The 25,883-nt window shown below is 39.1% G+C and overlaps 1 long non-coding RNA gene across 2 annotated transcripts in view; it reads left to right on the top strand.

Annotated features, from left to right (window-relative positions):
* LOC124980713 (uncharacterized) overlaps positions 1-25,883 on the top strand; it is a 97,788-nt gene that overhangs the window by 47,079 nt on the left and 24,826 nt on the right. For both annotated transcript variants that reach the window (XR_007107856.1, XR_007107855.1), the window contains exons 2-3: positions 13,884-14,024; positions 22,930-23,014. This is a non-coding gene — a long non-coding RNA (uncharacterized LOC124980713). The remainder of the gene's footprint in view (positions 1-13,883; positions 14,025-22,929; positions 23,015-25,883) is intronic.

Here is a 25,883-nt window from a genome sequence, read left to right as displayed (position 1 = left end):
ACCATATGAGCATATCTTCACTCCACACTCTTAATGGCAGTGACGGCAAAGGCTTTTTCCCACCACCCATCAATATTTGTGTTGAATACTCTCAAAATATTTTGGCACTTCTCAGGAATCACCGGATACATGTCGGCAGCAGAGTAGTGGGATGTAGGCCTTCTGTGGAAGAGTGCAGAATGATTTTGTTGTTGTTGTTTTCTTTGCCGCTGAGAGTTTAGAGTATATTAAAACACTGTATAAAGAGCTTCTCCTACTTCTAATTCAATAAAATTGTGTATATGAATTTTTGTCCTTAAAAAAAAGCTTCATTTGTACTATTACTCCTGGACCCGAAAATATCAGGAACAATCTTCCTTGGTAAATTATTCTAGAGATTTTCATTTTGTTATTCAAAATATTTTCCTCGGATCAAACAGAAGTATTGTTTTATTTTGTCTTAAGCCATTTCACCTGATGCCTAACACACACACACACACACACACACACACACACACACACACCTGTCATGAACATTATCAGATATGCACTGCAAAATGTATCTTACAATAATCTTCCTTGAAAATGTGAATCTGGGAATGTTGTTGGTGTTCTCACTGTATTTGTGATTAATTTTTCAACCGCGTATAAAGACATATACCTATTTCTGAGAGGTAAACGGGACTCTCTGAGACTCTGGTTAGATAGAATAGCATTGAAATCGTATAGGAGAAGGAAACAATAGAAATACATTGAAGTCCTCATTTCTCTGCAACTGATCTAAACTCAAATTTTATTTGGATTGTGCACTAGAAAATGAGCGTTTGGGGAGCAAGTGAACTTAGTTGGCTTGGCAATTTGGGGTCCTGTCCCCTAAGGACTGTCTCAGCTGGCTGGAGGATCAACTGCTCATCTATAAAACATTCAGCTACTGATTCCAGCTGACTACCTGCCTTATAGACATGCTGTTATGTCTTAATAAAAAGTACTTGGAGCTCTGTAGAGGGGGTGTGGGGAAGTGCTCTATAAAAAGAGAATCGTTATCAAAATGTTTTTTTCATTAGGTCTTTGGATCCCTTTGTGAAAGTCCAGGCTACCCAATGGATGGGGATTTATAGATAACCATTTGTAAAAGCACATCCAAGCACACTCAAATATTAAACAAATGCAGATGTGCAAACGAGATTATGAAGCTGCCCGACAACAGTACAGCCTGTACCTGGGAAGGGACGGGAGGGCCTGGTTTGTCATGACTCTAATTATTCTCACTCTCTACCATACATTGGAGACTTAAACTGCCTGAGCTGGCCAGCCCTGAAATGGCCATCATTTTCTAAAGCACTTCACAGTCCTTCTAAGTCAAAGTAAAATTAGGAGCAGATTGTCTAAAACTGGGTCTACATCAACTTTTAGACTGTTTAGAATTTTGTTATTGGTTTTTTTTTGTTTGTTTGTTTGCTTGGGTTTTTTTTTGGCATGTTGGGAATTGAACCCAGGACTCAAACAAACTAGGGAAGCACTCTGTCACTAAACCACACCTCCAGCCCTACAGCTTTCAAAATCTCGTTTAGATCATTGCAGACACCATGAATAGTAATACTGAAGGATGTGCAGGTAGTTAATGGTTAACCACATGTAGACATTTTTGCATTTTCCTGTAGATTTCAGGAATTGCTATAGAAACAGGCCTTTGGGGCATCTGAGAGCTGCCTAGGGTTTTGTTCCAACATGAACAGATGTTCCCAGGAGGGTAATCCCAGAGGATGTTGATCAAAGGTCCTGACTTTGGGGATTTTATTACTTCCTCCTTCATTAAGTCCCTGAGTGACAGAAATGAGAGGAGACTCAAAGGATGACAATGAAGCATGTTGACTGGGACCGTCTACACCGGTGGCCTCTTCTCCCAGATTCACTGAGTTGTTGCTCAACCCTCTGCTCCACTCTCACTCCCATTGGCCATCTTCTGTTACCATTTGGCAAAAACTCGCTACCCTAAATGTTCCTGTCTTGCACAATGGAAATGGTACCCATAAGGTCTCAATCAAATTGTCATGTGAATTATTTTACATTTCATGAGGAAGATAAAATAAACTGGATTGGGATTGGAAAAACCATTTCATATCATCAACCTCAAGCAGGCTCCATCTGTAGTCATTCCAGAGTGGTTTCATCTACTTGCTAACCTATCTCTGAGTCCTCTTCTTCACGGTGACTCAGGCGACCCTCCTATTGCCCAATTCTTCTTACGACTTGGGAGGTTGTTGTGGCTGGTTTGTTTTTAATATCTTGCCCAATCTTTCCATTTTTAGTTCCAGACTATTGCTTTTAACCACTTTCAACTCTCCCATTCTTTACAGAATGACACAGTACTGTATACAATCGAGCTCAAATATTTTTTCTTTTTCAATCCAATTCCAGGGTGGCTGCATCATATCCACGGACTTTGCAAAAATCGCAAGTGGGGGGTTGTTCTACAACTTCCTTTTTATCCTCTTAAGGTTCAATTTCTAGGAAATTCATAATTATCATTGCATCAGTTTCTCATTGTTGTCTTCTGATGGAGGTGACATTAAATGCTTGCTTGGTAGATGAGAGAGCTGAGGTCAGGAAAGATAAGTCCACGACCAAGGTCATCCCATTAGTAATTGAGGGTGCTAGTGACCTGAATCCAGGCCCAACTGACTCCAAAATCCACTGGGTCTGTTATACACCTGCCTCCTTACTAATCTGACTGGACACAGTCTTCTGTGCATTTGCCTTTTCCCATCTCTTAAAAAGTCCCATTTTACATTCTAAGTACAATTTCTTAAAATCACATTTACATCAGAGTTCTTTCTCTTGTCAGGTTTCATTTTACTTAACAGAAGGGAGAACCCAAGCTGTCCATGCACCCCATGGGCCTGCCTCCTTCCCCTGGGAGGGGCAACCACGGGGAAGGTTCCCCAGCCACCTCTCCTCAGGGCACTGCAACCAGAAAGTCACTCAAGATGCAAAACCCATGGAAACCTCAGGCAGCTTATTGAAATAAATAAGCATGCTTTATTTGAAGTTCCAAGATAAAGATTTTAGTCTTTTAGTTAAGTAAAGAATATTTATCAATATCGTCAGAGTACATTTCCTGTGGGCCTCTGTTACTACTTAAGGCCTTTTAAAGAGTGTTACATAATTGTCATTTATTCTTAGAACCCTGATTCTTGATCAAATACGTATCTTCAGTGTTTGAGTTGGTTGTGAGTGGTTGCTCACTCAGTCAGAACTATCCTATGTATTTATTTCTTACAAATGTGACCTGAGAGTAGTTTTGTAATATATTTGCTGTTGTTCAAACTGTCCTGCAATTTTTGATGTCCTGTTGTCTGTATGAATGACAATAGAAGAAAACATGGCAAGTGGTCATATTTTTTCCAAGTGAAATTTCTTGAAGCGTTTCAATCACATCGAATTACTGAGTGTGAGGTAATGGCGATTACTTCTTGGAAGTGTGTGTTTTCTGCAACGTGTTTATTACAGATCAGAGTGTTATTCTGAATATTCCCTATTTCCTTTCCCCATATGAGCCTGATTTTCATCTGTGGCTTTTCGCATTGCGTACTCATTTATCTCCGAGTATACTTGTATCGTAATTGTGTGTAACAACCAAAAATAAAGTTGAAAATGTGACCAAGTTCTCGAATGAGGCTTCTCTTACCACCTCTGCATTTCTATTTTTTCCCCTCTTAATTCATAATACTTACTTTCTCAAATGCATTTGTCCTATTCAGTGGGCAGCTGCATAAATCATTAGAAAATGGTAAGGAATGCAGAAAGGTCCCAAATACCCTTCTTTGTTGTCTTAACTTTATTTTAATGGAATAAAACTACCACAGGTGCGGTCAGTGTTTTTTCTAATAGTGCTAGTTTTGGGGCACAAATTAATTTTCTGTCAAATCATCGAGTATCATGGAGCCTTGAAAAGACGTGGATGAAGCTGCAGGTCTCCAATTTCTCCAAGGTGATGAATGAGTTTCTTTCCATGATGAGTGACTTTTCTAATAGTCCTGACTTTATATTATCATTTTCTGTAAAAGAACTGGACTTTGAAATAAGTCACCCAAATGAACCCAGAAGGAAGGGAAGAGAAGAGAAGAGAGAAAAGAGAATATGTGAGTGTAGAAGTTTGGGTCTGGAAGGTCTCATGAAGACCCATGTGTTAAACTCTTGGACCCCCAACTTGCAATTGAGAGGTGGTGAACCCTTAAGAGGTGGGGCCTGGTAGAAGAGCTTTGGGTCATGGGCACAGTGCCCTGCAAGGGGATTGTGGGATCCCAGTCTCTTTCTGCTTCTCTTTTTTTGCTTAAAGGCCATGAATGAGTGAATTTGTTTCTTCTGAGCTCCTGCCCTGATATGGATCCACAGGTCTAAAAGCAACAGAATCAGATCATAGACTGGAACCTCTGAAACCATGAGTCAAAATAAGTCATTTCTATTATCAGGTTGATCATCTCAGGTATCGGTGATGGTAATAGAAAGTCGACAAGTAGAATCAGGATTAAAAGTTAAATATAATCCTTTGAAAAAATACTCAAAACTTGTTATTTTCTAATTATTTTGATACACTTCGGTATTCACTATACTCTTGAGGGTATTCGTGCCTACTGTTTACAGGAGGTATGGATGCTACTAAAGACAGGCTACTCTGCATTCAGTGACCTCTCTCAGAGAGCTGGACCTTGGCCATGGCAGTGATATTTACATCATGGGAATTGAGAAGCACTTTCACTCAGACTTTCATGAGGTGTTTCTCAGCATACAGTAGGCAGGAACAGGAATAACAAAGACCAGAGGGAAGAAAGAACGAAACCCATCTAGGCATCAGTGTCCTATGGCTGGGAGAGAGGATTGGATTGGGGAGTATGGACAAGCAAGACTGGAGAGGTTCTTCATAAACTTAGGGGGCTCTAGAAGTTGGAAAATCCTTGGAGAATACCTGATCGGACAACCTGATTTCACAAGAGAAAACTAGGTCTCCATATGGTGGTAATTTTCCTACAACTAGACAGCTTGTCAGTGGTAGCCAGGCCTTGAATTACTAGATTCAGTCTCTTTCAACTGTACCACATGCCAGTTTCTTCCTCTCTCACTCATTTCATAGGAAATGCCCGAGAGCAATAATCAGCCTCATTCTGTACTTTGCCCATGACAGGTACCCAGCAAAGCTTTTGAAGTGACCTGCAGAGAATGCCGCTGGAGCCCATGAAGAAAGTAGCCTGCTTATTCTAACCAACTGCTGCAGTGCTTGCTCAACAGCTCTTTAGCTCCTTGAACATGTAACCCTCCTACTCAGAAGAATGGCTTCTATTTCCGTCTTCGGTGGACAGATTACACTGAAAATGGGCAAGGAGAAAGAATGAAATAGATATTTCCAAACTTTATATCCAGAACTCCAAGGGACGCATGCAGATATTCTGGGGGACATTGTGTTAGTAGGGTGCAGGGTCTGGGGAAGCCAGGGTATGTAAGGATCGCTCCATCCCATTCATTCCTCCTGAAGGCTCAGTTCCATTTTTCCATATTGGATTTCTTTGAAGCATTTCCTTTAAAAGGTTTTCCATTAAAAAATAATGGAGTTTTGAGAGGACTTGTGTTAGTGGGTACGGTACTATCTGTGAAATGGACTGAAAAAACCAAAATGACCTTTCTACCTTGAAAATCACATATTAAAATACCTAAAAATAGGGCTTTTGTGAGGATTTGAAAGAAATAAAGATAAGACTCTTAGCTCTTTGCCTGGCACTTAGAACTTGGTGTTTTTATAGTGGTAACTGTAATTCTTCCAGAATATCACAGAGGTCTTAAGCATGCTGGCCCATCTTCCAACAGTAGCTTTAAAAATAAGCCCCGTCGAAGTGATCGCCCTTTAAAGTTTTATGCAGTGATGTGTTGTGGGGTGTTAACTTGTGGACTGAACTAATGGAAACTTTCAATCCCAAATAGAGAAGGCAATGGCAACAATAATAATTTATCTTCTGGCTTTCAGTGGCTTTTGACATCCATCGCATTTGAATTTCAAAATAATCCAACTCGGGGAAAGGGCAAGCAGGGCTGTCTCCACGTTACAGATTAAGAAATGGAGGCACAGGAATACAACACCACCTGAATCACAATTACTTTCAGAGAGTAAAGACAGTCCTGCCATTGTGGATGGAATTTGGAAGAGCCACTGACCACTTTCAGTCTCACTTTCCTTCCCTCTGTTTCTTTGTTCCAAGGATGGGTTTAGGGCTAGTCTCCATCTATATCCCTGACTAGTACCGATCCAAGAATTATTTAAATAAATTTCAGTTCCAACCCCACATACCCTAACATGACTTATGAGGCTTCCTCAAGTTTTCTGTTTGGGGTGACCTGGATTTTCCTCTGTTAAACTCCTTGCTCTGGTTCCTCTATTTTCCTAGCAGAGCTCCGGGCCTGATAACTCATTGGGATTCCCGACATGTTGGAATACCCTCCCGTTTCACCATGCAACTCTGGTATGGATCACTTGACTGAAACAAGACTGGAAACTGTGAGAATTTTGGATTTAGGCATTAGTTTCAGGTTGTTCTCCTGCCTCTCTTCCTACCATCTATTCCCTCCCTCACCCACACATCTGAGCAGCTTTTGAACTCCTTTCTCCTCTCTTGGGCTACATCACAGCCACGCCTTGCCATAATATGTCAAATGCATTCATCATTGATCTGGGAAGCAGGACAGGACAGAACTACGGTCGGAGCTCCCATTATCCTCAGCTCAAGGAAAGATGATTGCTGATAAAGCTGGCAGCCACAAGGCAAACGTGATTTACTCCTATTTTAATTCAAGGGTTTTAGGATGCTGATGCATAACAGGCAGTATGTTCTGGTGAATAGAGGGCAGACCATGGTGATTGAGGGCAAAATCCTCTAAGAGTGATTCTAGGTGAAATGTGGAATAGTTATTTATATTTATAGACCTGGTGAGCACACACTGAAAGAGAAAGGAATGAGGCCCTTTTAAAAAATATTATTTTAGGCAAGATTGAGAGAGAGAGAGAGAGAGAGAGAGAGAGGGCACACAGAGGGGGTTAGCTGAGGCAGTAACATGCAGGAAAGTACCAGAGGGTGTGATGTGAGCAGAGAATGAGGAAGGGTTACGGAGAACTTTGGAAGGATGGAAACTTGGACTTCCCAAGATGGGGAGGGATTGGTGGAGTGATGTGGTTAGAACTGAAGTTTGGAATCAACACTGGCCAAAGAATCCACTCGTGGCATGTTGGAAAAGATGGATGAAAGAATCAGGGAGATGAAAGGAAGGGAAATTGAGTCATAGTCCCCCCATTCCAAATATTCACTGCTAAGGGGAATTGGGCAAACAGCAATGCTCAAAAGGAGCTCACTCACGACTGGATATACTCAATGAGAATGAAACCCCTTTCTTCCAGTTCCTGTTTAAAAATACAAACAACATGCAAATTCAAATAAAAAAATTCTTCCCGTGTCACGTTGAGAAACTCTGTTTTCTTTGTTGTTGTGACTCACTTTGGGACTATTCTTACAAGAATGCAATTTGTAGGGATGGGCAGACCTGTTGGGGGAAAAACAAGAACCTCTCTGGAATGTTTACCCATTCTGGGGACCATAGATTTTTTTTTTTTCCTACAAAGGTCTCAGTTCCTTTTAAAAGATCCAGCTTAAGTTTGAAGAAGAAAAACATCTCAGATATCACAGCATAGCTAGTTTGAGGTACACAAGATAGGAGAGCCATACAAGCAATAAACGATTCTCCAGGTCTTAACACTTTCCTTAATTTGCTTCTTACCTGAGTGAGTGCAGAGAGGCAGGTAAACTTGCAGGTGTGACTGATGGACAGGTATACTGGATATGTGCTAGTCCAGAATAAAGAAAGATTGAACCGTTTGTATTTGAGGTAGCCAGATGGTGAAAAAGAAGTCAGGGGAAAGCAAGAGGGACATATTCTTCAAAATCCAAGAATTAAAACCGTGTGCTTCAGGTAAAATGTTTTCACTCCACCGAGCATCTGTACCAGGGGCTTAAATGTGTAAGGTGGGGGTACAGTCTCAAAATGTGAGCTTTCTTCCATAAACCTAGAGTCTACATTGTGAAATTTGGGGTCAGACAGGTGAGAAAGACATCAAATAACTTCTCTGTATGTTTAAGATGCTGTTAAAGGACTCAGGTCCTGGTCTCTTCCCTTCTTGTGTGTAGGGAGAGATGATCTTGGCCTTGGAACTTTTAATCCGACATACTTTGTAAGTAGTTCCATTAAAAAATAAAGAACAAAGACATTCAGCAGTCTTTTGACATTCCTAACCTGTCAATCTTCTTTCTCTGGAGAGACAGGAATCTTTCTGGTTATTTGAAAATAAAAAGAATTAATTGTGTGTGTGTGTGTGTGTGTGTGTGTGTGTGTGTGTATGTGTGTGTGGTGTGGTCCAGGGGTCCAGGGTGGTTAGGACAGTTCTAGGGAGTACACTGGTACTCTCCTGAGTCAAGGGATTGGAGACAAAGTAAATGGCGTATTCTAGGACATCAAAGCAATACTGATTTATCTGTTTTATTTTGACATTCACTTCATTTTCTTTCCCTGGAAGCATTTACACTTAAAAGGAGAACATTTTTGAAGAGATAATACACAATCTTTCCTAATACTTTTTGGAAGTCAAACACACTTCAAATATGCTTACTCACTTTTAAATGTTTCATACATTTTCAGTGGATAAAATTGCATTTGCCAATGACTTTATGTAAGTGTGGCTGTGAAGTGCTTTTCCAAATTTGCATCACATATTTGTATTGATCTAACTTCTAGTATAGGTATGTGGCATAAAATAATTAACTTTGAAGACTCCCTAGGAAATACATCCAAGAGATATTGAGTCCTCCTCTTGAGGAGATGGAATCCAAGATTGATAAGAGAGCTTGAGGACTGTTCAGAGCAGATGTGAAATTTAAACTGAGGACCATGGACAGAGAATGTGGTGGGTCCAGACAGGAGACCCACATCAAAAGTCTCAAAATGAAATCTGAGATGTTGGAATATCTGTGGTGGTTGTTTTTCATGTAGGTGACTTTACAATTCAGGGTAACAACAGAGTGGTACTTATTTAATAATTGCTAAGGATTCTTCTGAGCCTTGCAAGGAAGATCCAATATCTAGGTAGAAGACTTGGAAAATCCTTATGGTCTTTAGTAAATTAGAAGATTTCCATCTTCATTTAGGACTTTCTTCTTCCATCTCTGGATAAGTTCTGTTCCTGGAAAGAAGCAGATCTCTCTTAGGTTGACACTGGATTGGTATTCACAGTTTTATTTTACCCAACTAGATTGCAGTTATGGATCATGCTTTATAATTTTTATATTCCTTCATGACATGTAGGGTTGGGATGGGTACATAGCAGTCACAAAAATCTATTTCTTGGATAATTAATTTAAGTTGAAAGGTTGAGTAATGGAGTCAAAAACATTACGAATTCAAAATTCTAGTAGGTTAGACTCGCATATCTGTAACAAACTTTCAAATTGTTTTGATCACGCAATGAAAGTGAATTGCATTTTTTTCAGCAGAATTTGTTTTGCAATCTGAATTTTTTTGGACTTTACTTTAAAAAAGGTTGAACTGAAAGGCATAGCAGTGAATCAGCCAGTTAAGAAGGTTAACAATTAGTCATAACTTCAATAGATGAGACAATTACACCATCTCTACCTTTTAAAAATAACCACATTTTTAATTAGATTTTAATCATAAAGGTCAAAGGTAGCATAAGTTTAGAAAATCAGAAACACAGTCTGTGTTGGCAAAAGTGCTTCATCTCAGATGTGTGAAGTTGATGAAATTAACTAAAACAGATGGTGAGAGGGTTTTGTTCCTTAAATGATCAATTGCTGATCGCATGATTCTGATTGTCTTCAACATTTTCAGACTGGGTATCAGAGATGGGGTTTGCAGGTGTTGCTTACATTTGTTTATCCCTTCAAATGTTCTATAAAATACCATTATGTGCTCTTCTGCACAACAGGACAATGGAAAAAACACGGTTGCTCAGTTTTCACTTTGTTTCTGCAAAACATAAATATCCTACTTCCTGGTGCAGATTTGGGTGGCAGATAGCCTATTTATTTTGAAACCAACAAAAAATGTTGACTTCAGAGTGCACTTGCCGTTTCTGGCTCCCTCATACTGCAGAGCAAATCACCAGAACCCTTAGTGGCATGAAACACCCACCACAGTATCATGCTCATCATTGTGTGTCTCTGGAATGGGAACAGGACACATCTGGGGTTGTTGATAGAGATCCATGATCCATGGAGATCCACAGATGATCCATGAGAGATAGATGCCCAGGGTGAAAGGGACTCAGGTAGGTGGTGGTGCTGGTTGGAGATGCCGGTATGGCTAGACGGGGACCTTCACATGGGCTGTTGGTGGCTCTCTTAGTTCTCCACAGCACATCTTCTAGGTTTGATGGTCCAAGATGTTGTCTTACTTCTCTATCTGGCTGGAATGACTGGAATAGGGGGTCTGCTCAGATGTGGATTTCTCCTCCACTTCTCTCCTTTCTTACCCCTCCCTCCCCTTCCATTTCTCTCCTCTTCTCTTCCCCTCCCTCTCCCTCTCCTGGTCCCCTCCATGTGGCTTTTCCACTCTCACAACATGGTAGTCTCAGGCTGGTAGACTTGAATGGTGCCTGGTTTCCTCAGAAAGATTCTTCTACTAAAGAGAGTACTGAAAGGCCCTGGTGCAAGCAGCAAGATTTCTTATGACCTCTCCTCAGACATCCTGCAGTGTCTTTATTCTATAGGAAAACAAGTCACTCAGGCCTGACCAGACTCAAGGAGATGGATGGGACAGACTTGAGGGGCTGTAAGCGGGAAAGAGAAGGAATGGACGAGGGCCATTTCAGAGACAGGGTACTGTACCATCATTTTGTGTCCACATCTGGAACAGGAAGTGTCCTCCAACCGAGCCATTATTTTTTATTGTCTATGTTCGAACTTTTTGTGGTTCCATGTATGCTGTCTTGTCAAAGCACTGAGCATCATGGGATCAGTGTTTTACTGATTTTCTATTTCATTTCCAAGATGCCATTTCAAATTGCTTACCTTCAGATCCACAAATATTAATGCTCTTGATTTTTCAGAGATCCTAATGCTTTAATTATGCCTTTATTTAGAATGGTCACTGTCAGCAATTAATACTGTTTATGCTAGGGTATTTCAGATGTTAGCAAATCCAGTTACACTGTACTTGGGAGGTATAATTTTTCAAGTTCAGTGTTTTTTCAGCTAAAACATGGAGTTGCTCCAATTATTTGATTCGTTTGGGCTTTAAGCCCATTAAACAGACAGAACCAGGTCTTATGATGTCACATAGTCACTATTTGCTGTTAAGAATTTTTTTTATAGTAATGATTTCTCTCAGCAGTTTGAATTAAATATTAAATTATCACACTGAGTTGGCTCCACAGAAACATTTGAGTCAGAAAAAAATTGGTCTTTAGTGGCTTTATATTTCCCCTGAAGAATTTTTCATTTCCAAGATATCCCTTTTTGGGGTTCCTGGAGTCCTTGATTGCAAATGCCCTCATTTCAGTATCTGTAGGACATACCTACCTTCACTATGACCACAGAGATAAGTGACCTTTCAAGAGGTCAGAGATAATGGAGGATTTACATTGTTGCCACCTTAGGAATCCTGAACTCCTGGTTACTTTTCCTTACAAGTGATAGAAAACTCTACTCAAAGTAGCTTTGGTTACTTGAAGTAACCAAAAGGGATTATTTGTATAGGGTTGTGATCTCCTCATTACATCACTTGGATTAGGCTCAAAGGATGTCATCAGGATTCATTTTTTTCTGAGTGCTTTCTTTTTGGCTTCAAGCATTTTTTTAAAAAAAATGTTCTAATTAGTTATGCATGACAGAAGAATCTATTCTGACACTTTATACATAAGTGGAATATACCTTCTCAATCTTCTGGTTGTACATGATGTAGGATCACACAGCTTGTGTAGTCATATATGCACATAAGGTATTAATGCCTGATTCATTCTACTATCTTTCCTACCCTCATACCTCTTCCCTCCCTTCACTCCCCTCTGCCCTAGTCCAGAGTGCCTATATTCTTCCCTAACCCTCCCCACATTGTGAATTAACATCTGTATATCAAACAAACATCTGGACTTTGGTGTTTTGGGGGCCTGGCTTATTTCACTTAGCATGATATTCTCGAGTTCCATCCATTTACCAGCAAACGCCATAATTTCATTATTCTTTAAGGCTGAGTAATAGTCCATTGTGTATATAAACCACATTTTCTTTATCCATTCATCTGTTGAAGAGCATCTAGGTTGGTTTCATATTTTAGCTATTGTGAGTTGAGCTGCTATAAACATCGATGTGACTGTGTTACTGTAGTATGCTGATTTTTAAGTCCTTCGGGTATAAACTGAGGAATGGGAGAGCTGGGTCAAATGGGTTTTCCATTCCAAGTTTTCTGGGGAATCTCCATACAGCTTTCTATAGTGGTCACACCAATTTGCACTCCCACCAGCAATATATGAGTGTACCTTTCCCTCACATCCTCGTCATCCCTTATCAGTGCTTATATTCTTGACAATTGCCATTCTGATTGGAATGAGATGAAATCTTAGAGTAGTATTGATTTTCATTTCTTTAATTGCTAGAGATGTTGAGCATTTTTTCATACATTTGTTGATGGATTGTATATCTTCTTCTGTGAAGTGTCTGTTTAGTTTCTTAGCCCGTTTATTGAGTGGGTTATTTGCTTTTATGGTGTTAAGTTTTTTGAGTTCTTTATACATCCTAGAGATTAATGTTCTGTCTGAGGTGCATGTGGTAAGGATTTTCTCCCAATCTGTAGGCTCTCTTTTCACATTATTGATTGTTCTTTTTCCTGAAAAGAAACTTTTTAGTTTGAATCCATCCCATTTATTGATTCTTGCTTTTACTTCTTGCACTTCAGGAGTCTTCTTAAGGAAGTCAGTTCCTAAGCTGACATGGTAAGATTTGGGCCTACTTTTTCTTTTATTAGGTGCATGATCTCTTTTCTAGGTCATAAGTCTTTGATCCACTTTGAGTTGAGTTTCTTGCAGGGTGAGAGAGAGGATTTAATTTCATTTTGTTATATATGGATTTCCAGTTTTCTAAGAATTATTTGTTGAAGAGTCTATCCTTTCCCCAATTGTTTTTGGCACCTTTGTGTAGTATGAGACAACCGTATTTATGTTGGTTTGCCTCTTTGTCTTCTAGTCTGTACCATTTGTCTTCATGTCTGTTTTTATTACTAAAGCTCTGTTAGTATAGTTGAGGTCTGGTATTGTGATACCTCTTGCTTCACTTTTCTTGCTAAGGGTTGCTTTGGCTATTCTGGGTCTTTTATTTTTCCAAATAAATTTCATGTCTGCTTTTTCTAGTTCTATGAAGAATGTCATTGGGATTTTAATAGGAATTGCATTAAATCTGTAAAATGCTTTTGGTAGTATGGCCATTTTGTCAATATTAATTCTTCCTATCTTAGAGCATGGAAGGTCTTTCCATCTTCTAAGGTCTTCTTCAATTTCTTTCTTTAGTGTGCTATAGTCTTCATTGCAGAGGTGTCTTACCTCTTTTATTAGATTGATTTCCAAGTTTTTTTTTTTTTTTGAGGCAATTATGAATGGGTTAATTTTCCTAATTTCTCTTTTGGTGGATTCATCACTGATGTATAGGTATGCATTTGATTTATGGGTGTTGATTTTATATCCTGCTACTTTGCTGAGTTCATTTATTAGTTCTGGAAGTCTTCTGGTGGAATTCATATTTGATGGAGTTTATTTTTGTTTCTTTCTTTAAAGCCCTTTCCTGTCCTCTTCCCATCTCTGTCCACAGGAACTCTAAGAAGCCCTCCTTCCTCGTACAATTCAAGGATTATAACAGCATTCGGACAGAGAGCCTCTGCCTCCCAGAGTTGTTGGGATGATTGACGGAGACGCTCAGAGTACAGAGCACAGTGTCTGACTCACGGGAAGGGTAAGCACTATTTGCGGTCCTCTTGGTGCTGTCTCCACATGGCAGATGTAGTTTGTCTGGTGCTTTTCACTCCAGAATTCAGCTCCCTTATGGCTCAGGGTAGCCCACGTATGCTCATGTGTCAGTACTTTCACGGAGATCTTAAAGGAAGAGAAACCGTTCCTTAATGAGATCAGATCTTACACAAGTTGTAAAATGTATTTAGAGCAGCTGTATAAGAGCATGGACCACACCACAGACTCCCTGCAGTATAGAAAGCAATGCTGATCAATTGGAGAATATTTCTCCTAGCATGCAATTACTGCAGAAAGTAAAGCAATCTTCCTTTGCTGTCTGTATATAAGTCTGTACTCTTTTCTTAAGAAGGCCATGACATTCCACCCTCCTTCACACTCCACAGGCTTATCTGAGCACCATATTGTGACAATAATAACCTGGAGGAAACTGTCTATCAGAATTCCCCTGAGGAACAATGACCTAGAAGGTGGGAAGGAACACCTTGATAAGCGGCTGTGGGTGGAGGGACTCTCAATAAGCAGGCTCAAGGAATCCTATGGCCACCCTGATTTTCTCCAGGAAAGGTGGCTTGATTAATGAAGGATGTTTTCTTCTCTGAGTGAACTAGGCATATCTAGAGGCAGAGTTAAATTTCTTGGCAAAGTGGAGGAGAGAGAATATTTTACAAAAGAAAACGGAGAGAAAAGACATTCAGCTATAGGGCAGAAACCACTTGGCAAGGAGCACTTATTTCACAATGAAGTAGAGGGTTTTTGCTGAGGTGCAATTTATAACACGAACTTTCTTCTCAACTTGCTCTTTAAAATAGTAACTCTACTCTGTATTACTTGTGATGTCTGGTGGGAATGGATTCTTTACTGTGTACATGAAGAAGTGTCAGGTCCTGCTTTATGGTCGGGGTGATGTGAGAATCGGATTGCCTGGTGGGAAAGCCGATTTGTAAATTGTGTAAGTTTTATGATGTAGGGGAGTATGTAATCTCTGTGATTCAGTTGTATAATTACCACAGGATGGAAATAGAAACACAATATTTATAGCCAAACCAATATATTGTTGTGCTCCCTTCTAGAGCGTTCCATAGTATTTAACATAAACCAAATACACCTTTCAGGTTATGCTCAAAAGTACCCACTGTGAGCCAGGTTTCACACAGTAAAAGTCAAGCCATATATCTAGGGGATCAGAATGATCTTCTCCCTATTCCTCAGACCCAATATCCAAACACTCAGTAAGTCCTGTAGTCTCTCCTGTCAACACTGATCCTGAGAATTCCCTCCGTCTGCCCCAGGACCCTTAGCTGAAACTTGTCTCCAAATGACACATGAATTTTACACTACTCCTCCACCAAGTTTCCTGGTTTCTGTTCTAGTTTTCCTTCATTCTACCTCCATCTGATTTAAGTCATACTCTGTTATTCTCTTCCTTGAAAACTTCTGATGGCTTTCAGCACTAACAGCCTATTTGGTTCAATGTATTCCGGCCAGAAAGGATTGTCTGCTTAGTTTATGACTAGATCTCTACTCCAGCAACAGTGACCTATTTCTCTTTCTTAAATCTGCAAAGTTCATTCTTACCTCTGCTCTCTCACAGGAATTAATTCCTCATCCATCTTTGTGTAGACGTCCATTCAAATGTGATCTCTAGAAAGTGGTCTCTGGCCATTCTACTTAGAATGGTCCCCTCAGGTTATTCTTTTTCTTCTTATCTTATTCTGCTTTATTTATTTTTGTTTCCATTTTCATTTTGAACAGATTTTAGACTTGGAGAAAAGTTCTGGGAAAATAATACAAAGAGGTTCCCCACCCTTAGACCTCTTATTCCACTTTCCCTAATGCGGACCTCCTGCCTCACCCTAATAAAATCATCACACACTGAAGCTTTATTAGCTAAACTGAAGACTTTACTCACATTTCACCAGTTTTTCACCAGTTACTTTTCTGTTTTGGGATCCTGTTTTACTTTTGTCATATCATGCATTACGGGTTGGAATTACATTATTTGTTCATTTTTACTTGTTAATTTTCCATCTTCCCACCAATTGTACAAGGGTAGCAAATTTATGTCTTGTGTACCATCTGGTCCTCAATGTTTAGGAAATTGCTTGGCATACAAAAGGTGCTACGTGTTTGCTGAAAGAAATGGATAGATGCTCCTGATGTTGGTTTGACTGTGCATTATGAGTTCATGCATCTTGAAAAGAGACAAATCCCCATGAAAGAGCTGGGAAGAGAGTTAGCCAGGAGGTGGGATTCTTCTGACTTTGTGAAGAACTGATACTTCTCTACTACGATGAAATGCCTTTGTGTGTAACAAATGCTGAGGAAATGTGCTGAAGAATGAGAATGTTATAGTAAAGTTTGGATTCCTTGATTCTAGTAATCAATGGTATGATCAAGTGCTACTGTGACAATTTAACAGCATTTGCTGAAAAAAAAAGAAAAATGGAAGAGACTGCCAAGTTTAATGGAAGAAAAACTACCTCTGAGAATTAAAGTACTGCCTGTCTCTAGCCACTCCTGTGATAACGTGTGAATCTAGATCTAAGCACATGACAAAAAAAAGCCATCATCCCCTCATTACATAATGTCACCAACCCTTTTCAGAATATTGTCTGCTTTAATTTTAACATTGACTTCTTCCAGAGAAAAATTCATCTGAAATTTGATTATGACTTCTGGTTAATAGCATTTTCCCACCCCCCTTATTTTCTATAAGTTAAGGAAAATGGAATACATTGTATGTACAAGTGATACTATTAAGTGTGACTTATGTTAGTCAAGTCAGCTCTTGATGTTGTAAATTGCACTGGCCATTGTACAGAAAGACACCCGGGAATAAAGCAAGAGATACTGTCCAGTAAAGAAGATACACCAAAGTTGTAATGGATAAGTTTACTTTTCCTCACTAGAAAAACATGAGTCATCTCATAAAATCTGTTATTTAAATCATATCCAATTTAAGATTTCTTTCTTTTGGGTTAGAAGAATTTTAGATATTTCCTATGGGAAAAAGAATTATTTGTTTAACTATCCTGTTAGTCACACTTTTGTTACATAAAGAAGGTTACTCAGAGGTAAGTGTGAAGCAATTTGTGCTTGTTATTGCTTGCGTTAGTCATGGTTCTCCAGAAAAACAGAACCAATAGGCTATATGTGTCTATATCAGAGGGAGATTTACTATGGGAGTTGATTTACACAATCATGGAGCCTAAGAAGTCCCTCGATCTTCCATCTGCAAACTGTAAACCTGGTATAATTGTAAACTGGTATAATTCAGGCTGAATCCAAAGGCCTGAGAACCAGGAGAGCCAAAAGTGTAAGTTTTAATCCAAGGTCAAAAGTCAAGAATGAGCAGGGTCACTGAAGAAAGTCCCAGAATCTCTAGGCCCAAGTGTATGGAGATCTGATGACTGAGAGCAAGAGAAGGTGGGGTCCCAGCTCAAGAGGAGAGAGGTAGCATTTACGTTCCTTTCCTCTGCTTTTCTAGAATGCACGATGCTCATCCATATTGTTGAGGGCAGTTTTTTTTTTTTTTTTTTTCCTGTACCGGGGATTAAACCCAGGGCCTCAGCCATGCTAGGCAAGCACTCTACCCCTGAGTCACATCCCCAGACCTTTTTATAATATTTTTGCCCAGGCTGACTTTGAATGTGCCATCCTCCTGCCTCAGCAGCCTCTGAGTAGCTGGGGTGGTTGGCCTCTTTCCCAGTGCCAGCTAGATAGAAGGCAAATCTTTTTCACTAGGTCTACCGATTCAAATGCTAATCTTTTCTGGAAACACCTCACAAACAGCCAGAAAGAATGTTTTATCTGGAATCTCTTCACCCAGTCAAGTTGGCAACCATCATCCATCATCCTGTTTATACATGTATTGATTCACAGCTAAAAGAAGAGAGTCTGTATTTTTTTTTTTTTAAAGCTGGTAAGATATTTTTCTACTAAATACAGATTAATTTGATAATTGCTGCCTTGTCTGAAGAATGCATACTAGTTACTGGAAGCTGTCAAGTTCAAGATTTCACCCAACAAGCTCCTCAGCCTTTCACTGGCTGATGCTTCTTGCAGGGTCCCAGCAGCAGGGTGAGTGGAATAGACAGTGGAGCAGGAGTCAGTGCAAATTTCTGGGGTAGAGGATTGGAAGGCAGGTCAAGGAAATCCTGTGTGAGAGTTCTAGGTAGACCGTCTTTGCTGCGAGTCCTGCAATATTTATTCTACCTGGAGAAAATACATTCTTGGTGCTCTGTTCTCTATAATGATCCAGGTTGCTGGAGTCAACCTTGGCTTTGCTCTTTATCTCATACCCAGCATTTACTCCTGTCCATTTGACGTCCAAATTTGTCTCAGCGTCTGATGTATTCTCCTGCCCTCCTCTTGCCCCTTCTCTGAGCTCATACTTCTGAATTTGCCTGGTGAGAAGAAGCACCTGAGAACTCACTGATTTAAAAAAAAAAAAAAATGGCTACAAACACCCCGAGCATACTGTTCACCAATACCAAAGAACCTGAAAGACTCACTGGATTGGTTCTGGAAATTTTATTACTCACGTACTCCTCAGTGGTGGCAGGCTGGGATGCATTGGAGGGCTGCACTATACCTAGATGGACAGGGAACATAGAGGGTAGGTGGCCTGCTTGCTGTGCAGGTGGATTTATCCAGATGTTTTATGAATGCATTCTTTTACTCTACAACCAAGTTCACTCTGCTTTGATTCTCACCTGAAGATGAGAAGATCTACTTCCTTCATTATCACGTTCTTTCGAGTCCTTCTTCTTATCTCATCCTAAAGCTTTCCTAGGCACTGATGGAATCAGAACTATTTTTTGAATGTTGCAAGTTCTGTATTTTTAAACTGATGAATACTTATATACATATTTGGGGTAGCATGTGGTATTTTGATAGAAGTATCAATATGGGATCATTAAACCAAAGTTTTAAAAGAAGGACATCAGGGTGTGTTTTCAAAAAGACTCAAGACGACTCCATCAATGCAAGTATGGTACTGTCATCTTTCTTGTCTAGTTTGTGGCAAAAGTCTTCTAACCTCTCTAGATTCAGCTCAGGTTAGTTCTCTTAATAGCAGTTAAGGAGCCCTAATAAAAGGCTAGGTCAGATCATTCTTCTGCATTACGATTTCCTCTCTCACTGAGAATAAGAGTTAAGTGTTCCTCAGAATAACTTTCAGTGCATCTCCCAGCTTCTTAACTGTTCTCCTGTTTTTCACTTTACACACTGTATGCCAGGCACACAGGGCTTTCTCTGCAAATCCCACCTCAGGGTCTTTGAACTTTTCTTCCTCTGTTTAGAATGCAATTCTTGTAGAGACCTGTACCTTCACTTTCAGATTGGACTTGACTCTAAGTTCCTTAGAGAGGCCTCTCTAAACAAATCCATAATGTCTCACTTCTCACTTAGTTTCCATTGCATATATGGTTTATTTTTTTCATACAATATTAGTACATGATATATTATTATCATCAACATTGATGCTCATGCTTCTATCTTGTGTGCCTCCCTTAATGACGGTAAGCTCCCTGAGGGTATTGTGTAAATGTGTATTTCTAGGATATAGAATGATTTTTTTTAAAAATTCTAGTTTGTTGTCAAGATGTGGCTGTCCAATTATTCACCGAGTAATAAGATAAATGCATCAACACATGAATGAATTAGTAGTGGGGAGCATGTTTAAATTCATTGATTTATTAAATATAACTGATTTAGATATCATCAAAAATAGAAGAGAAACTATAAATGTCAGAAAGCCACAGCATGTTTCTGGATGAATTTTCCTTCATGATTGAACAAAATAGATTTAGCAGTGCAATGATATGTCTGAAAATTACTTATTTCCCCTGAAGAAGATGTTTCCACGCTGAAGAAATTCCCATTGAAGTTTGAAGTTTGAAAGTTTCACAGTTTGAAGGTCTACTGATTCTGAGCATCCTTAATTTGTCTTTCTGAATTAGAACACAAAGAGCATAATGAAATCGCTATTTGGTCTGTTCATTTAACCATCTTCATCTAACTGATTTGAAGTATATTGTGTTTTCTAGCGCTGCCATGCCCAATACCATACACTGGATGACTTTAACAATGGACATTTATTTTCTCTCAATTCTGGAGGCTAGAAATCTGAGATCAAGGTGTCAAAGGGGTTGATCTTTTTCCTGAGACCTTCCTCCTTAGTTTGTAGTTGGCTGTGTTCTTCCTCTGTCTTCTTCTGGTCTTTTCTCTGTGTAACTATCCTAATCTCTTCTTATGAGTACACTAGTCCTATTGGATTAGGGCACACCCAATGACCTAATTTCACTTTATTGACCTCTTTAAAAGCTTTCTCTCTCCAAACAGAGTCACTTTCTGAAGTTTTGGGGATTAGGAACATAATTCTTATGAATTTGGGGGAACATAATTCAACTCACACAGGCACTTTACTTTGCAACTAAATAAAGTCCAGAAAGAGTTCATTGGAACAGAAATGAACTCACATGTGGAAGGAACTGTGTGCAGCTTAGTATGTGAACTGAAGTGTAGATACACCTGTATGTACATTGAGAATCATTCACATGCATATTTACATGGGTATTACCATGCTTATAATATCTGAGAACAACAAGGACAGTTTTCTTAAAAGAAAAGTTTTCAGTATTATATTTCTTTATTGTTTACAAAATCTTAGACTTTCTTCTTTCTATCCTATTTATTGTATTTGTGGGTAATATAGTTACTTACATTGAATTACTTAGTCAAGATACACATGTCAACTTCTTCTAACAGATTCTTGTGAGTATTGCCCTGCAAATAGTGAAGGTACATTAAATCATTATCAAGCATGAAGTGTAACTATATAGTATTTCTGAAAATCACTCTTTTTTTCATAGTGGTAAACTAAAGACCTTAATGAGGATGGGGTACACACAGTGTGGTGGTTCTCAAAGTGAGTTCCCTGGAGCACTAGGTGGAAAGGGGAAGGGTGAGAAGTACTATTTCCCCAAGACACTTTGCATGGGATTTATGAGGTCAAAACTATTTTCATAATTCTGAAATAATATTTGCCTTTTGAGCTCTGTTGATGTTTTTCTTGGTGTTACAAAAGCAATAGTGTGTTACACTGTGGGTGCCTTGCAGATGGAGACAGAAGTTCCAAAGTGGTCCAGAACTCACTGAAACCTCAGCACCATGCATTTGCAGGAAGAAGAAAGATGGGAAGGAAGGAAGAATTGTTGATAAAATAGTAATAATTATTCACATCATTATTACCCAAATTTGATCATCTTTGTTTTTCTTTCTAATACTCCCTGTTAAAATGGGAAATTCAGAAAGCACATTTGCTATGTTAGGAAGTATGATGGATGTATCAAGAAAAGCACATGAGTGGTTGAGTTATAAGCTAGACTAGCTTTTCTTTCTTATCTCACAGAACAGTTTTTACTTGAAAGAAAAACTGATACACTGTGGTTATTCATATTTGGGTATTTGGGAGATACTTAAAAATGAACAATGGGGACTTTGAAAATGTGAGGAATTTGGATCTTGCAATGAGGGATTAGATGTAGATTATATAGGCCAGACAAACTTAATTCTTAAAGGGAAGAGTCTTTCAGGCTGTGGTCAGAGTGAGATTAACTCTAGAAAAATGGTCAGAGAGATGTGATGTTGCCATCTTTGAAGATGAAAGGGTCCATGGACCAAGGAGCATGGGTGGCCTCTCAAAGTTGCAAGGACAGGAAACAAAGTCTTCCCTAGACCCTCCAGACATTTAGATTTATCTTAGTGAGTCTGCATGGAACTTTTTGACCCATAAATATAAAATATATAAATGTGAGTTGTTTTAAGCTGGTAAGTTTGTGGCAATTTGTTATAGCAGCAAAAAAGAAACCAATACAGGATATCAACTTACCAAGATATTCCCACTTTACATAATGTTTCCAGAGGCATCTGTATAGTCATATTAGTTTAATTTTATTGAGATATGACTTTGTGATGCTTTAGTGATGAGTTGGCCATATTCAAATTTCACCTTTCCTTCAAAACCAAGATGGTACTTGGAGTTGGAAACACCAAAGTATAGTGTTTCCAGATCCACCAAATAAAGTGTTTAGTCTTATCATATTCCAAACAATAGGTGCAACATGCATGTAGAAAAAAGTGTATTCATTGTTTACTGAAAGTCACATTTAATTGAATGTCTTATATTTTATCTGGTAACCCTAATTGTCATACATATAGTGGACCCTAGGTCAATGGGTCTCAAATGGCATTGATTATAGGAATGTTCTCTAGAGACTTTATAGCTCCCAGTGCCCAGCCCCAGTGATTTATTAATAAAAATCTTTATCTCTTGGGTAATACAGAGAAAAAAAAAATGAACAAAACAAGTTTGTATCTTCACAGAAAACAACTGACAGTATTTGTTGCTAATGATAAAATTCAGGGCTTCAAGCAAAATTAGAATTTTTAAAAAGCCATACCTGTTATTACATGCTTGACATGTTCCTAATACTTAAATACTTAGCCATTAAAATTAGAGGTGATATTTCCAATGTGAATTTTTGATATTGAATTTTAGAATCTGTTAACGTTTGAAAAAACTGTAGAAGTCAGTGAAACGACATTTTCTAAATGATCCATGCATGTTGATATAAAACCATAGATGACTAAATGAGGCATTCACAGTGCAATATACACCAACGGATTTTAATATCACTGAGAATCAAAATTCATCAATATTGTTTCAGATTCCACATTGCAACTAACCTTCAGAAAATTTTCACTTAAGTATCAAAGATAAGTATTCATAACTATATGAAATTGTTATTAAAATACCTCTCTCCTATTCACACATCTCTTTGTGAATGTTTTCTTATTTTTTTTTCACATACATCAACCGAAAGGATGTCCCACAACATATGGAATATGAAAGGAGGTGTGGAAATACAGTCATTTCTCTTCTGCTAGACATTAAAGGAATTTGCAAAGGTAATATTTATTTATAATAAAAATTTTAAAATATTTAAAAAAAATTATTTGTTCTAATTAGTTGTACATGACAGTAGAATGCATTTTATACATTTTGATATATCACACATATATAGAGGTGTAACCTCTCATTTTTCTGCAGTCATACATGTACAGGAGATAATAATGTCTCTTTCACTCTACTATCATTCCTGTCCCCATATCCCTTTTCCTCACTTCACTCCCCTCTACCTAATATAAAGTAACTCTATTCTTCCCTATCCTGTACCCCCCTTATTGTGAATTAGCCTCTGCATATCAGAGAGAACATTTGACCTTTGGTTTTTTTTGGGTTTGGCTTATTTCACTTAGCATGGTATTCTCCAACTCCATCCATTTACCAGCAAATGTTAAAATTTCATTCTCCTTTAAAACTGAGTAATAGTTCATCATATATATGTGTGTGTGTGTGTGTGTGTGTGTGTGTGTGTGTGGTATATACACACACATTTTCTTTTATCACATTTTCTTTATCCATTCATCTGTTGAAGGGTATCTAGGCTGTTCCATAGTTTAGCTATGGTGAATTGAGCTACTATAAACATTGATGTGACTGTGTACTGTAATATACTGAATTTAAGTAAATATCTTTTTTATGCTAATATTAATTGATTTTTATTGAAAAATGAATAAGTAAATATATTTAAAATTTACCAGCATTAATGCTTAAGGTGATAAATAAAACACTGATAAATTTAACTCACATGAACAAAAGCTCTGTGGGAACCTCAGTGATTTTTAAGGGCTTCCTGGCACCAACATATTTACGAATCCCTCATGCTGTTGGATGTCTCTCCTGTGGTCCTGGTCAAAGTACTTCCATCCTTTGCCATTCTGATCAGACAGAGTTGTTCATTTTGGAATTCCTCTTTCATTCACATTACAGATTTCAGTGTTGGTCTTCATGCCTATTTGCAGAGATCGCTCAGCCTCTGTATTTATTAAAAACAAATTTAATAGTCTGCTGATTCCCGCCCTCAACTCTCTTAACTAATCAACCATGCTATCTTATACTATTTCTACTTTTATATTTCTTACCTTCATGATCAACACATTGATCTACCATCATTTAACTACACACTGTTCATTCTGCTAAGTGCTGAAGATCTAACATAAGTAGGGCAGACACTATGATCAAGATCAATACCTCTAATGAAGAAGACAAAAGGATGCTAACAGTCAACGTACAGTATGATTCAGACTACTGGAAATGGCACAGGACCCTAGGGATGTGCAGGAGGAAACCCCTGTCAATGTGGGACGGGAAAAGCATTTCAAAAGCAATAAGGCCAGTGATGAGATTTTAAGGGCGATTAGCTGCGGCAGGGAACAGTCCTGCTCATTCGCCTGTCTGCCAATGGAGACTGGTTGTCAACTGAGAAATTAGCAAGGACTGTTGGCTGGGACACAATCTATATCCTCTCCATGTGGCCTGGCCTTCTTCACAACATGGCGGCTGGCTTATAAGGGCAAGTATTTTGAGACAAAGTCAAGGGAAGTTGCGCATTCTTTTATGACCTAGAACTGGATGTCATGTACCATTATTTCCATCAAACTCTCCTCCTCGAGGTTGTCACAAGGCCCTTCAATTTCAAGAGGAAGAAAAATATACTCTACTGTCTTCTGGTGTATCATTGAGGCTCTGGACTGGAAGTATTGCTGTGAATATTTTCAGAATTCATACCCCTTTCATCTGCAAAATTAGTTTTATCCTTAAGGCCCCCTCAAATCTCTTCCCTTATGGCAACTGGCCCATGTCCAACGGTCTAGGATCCCTTGGTCTCAATCAGGTCCAAGTGCATTAAGTACAAGTGCATGAGGCTCCTAGTAGTTCTTTGAATATCAACCCTCTCACATGGACTTTTTTCCCCCCCAATCTGAAGACCTTTGAATAAATTAGACAAGCTATCTGCTTCCCACATACTCACCACACAATGGTAGTGCTGGCATAGGATAACTGGCATAGACATTTATTGAGAAAGGAAGAAAGCAGAACATTCATGTTAGTGCTGGTCACTGAAACTCTGAACTCCCCCTGGACACATTTATGACTTCCTTGATTAGAGTTTAATCATTTAGCCCAGCGATGATTCTCCATGGTTCTTGGCTCTGCTCCCTGAGTAATCTTTCCTTTACAGTGTGAACCCTAGTGTGCTTGCAGTTGAGGGTGCTCTCAGCCTACTTCCTGCACTTAGCATTCAGGGGTCAAAGACGCTCTTTTTAAATTTTTTCTCTGACCCTTTTAGTCCAAAGGATGTTGAAGCAAAGAGGAAAGCAGATGATGAAGTGGGTGCAAGAAGGCTACAGGGTGAATGGGCAGAAGATGAGGAAGGGAAGGAGGCAGGGGCCAGCCTGGGTCCTGAGCCAGATTGTCAATCACAGCCCGGTACAGAACAGAAACGTCAGTTTCTGCTGCTTACTCCTTGTCATGGTTTGGATGTGAGGTCTCCCCCAAAAGCTCATGTGTGAGACAATGCAAGAAGGTTCAGAGGAGAAGGGATTGGGTTGTGAGAGTCTTAACCCAATCAGTGAATTAATCCCCTGATGGGATTGACTGAGTGGTAACAGAAGGCAGGTGGGGTGTGGCCGGTGGAGGTGGGGCGTTGCAGGTGGGGCTTTGGGGGTACATATTTGTATCTGGCAAGTGGTGACCTCTCTCTGCTTCCTGATCATCATGTGAGCTGCTTCCCACAGCTGTGAAAAAGCTGACTAAAACACTCCTCTCTGCTATCACTTTCCCCAAAATACTCTTACTGCTTTAAAGTATCTATTGTTGTCTTTGGGAAAGGGTGACAATAGTCAGCAATGACTTTAAATTCCTCTAAGTTGA

The sequence above is a fragment of the Sciurus carolinensis genome, chromosome 3 (genome assembly GCF_902686445.1).
Source record: "Sciurus carolinensis chromosome 3, mSciCar1.2, whole genome shotgun sequence".
Lineage (NCBI taxonomy): Eukaryota > Metazoa > Chordata > Mammalia > Rodentia > Sciuridae > Sciurus > Sciurus carolinensis.
The sequence above is the reverse complement of the archived record's forward strand: the minus strand, read 5'-3'. Positions and strand labels throughout refer to the sequence as shown.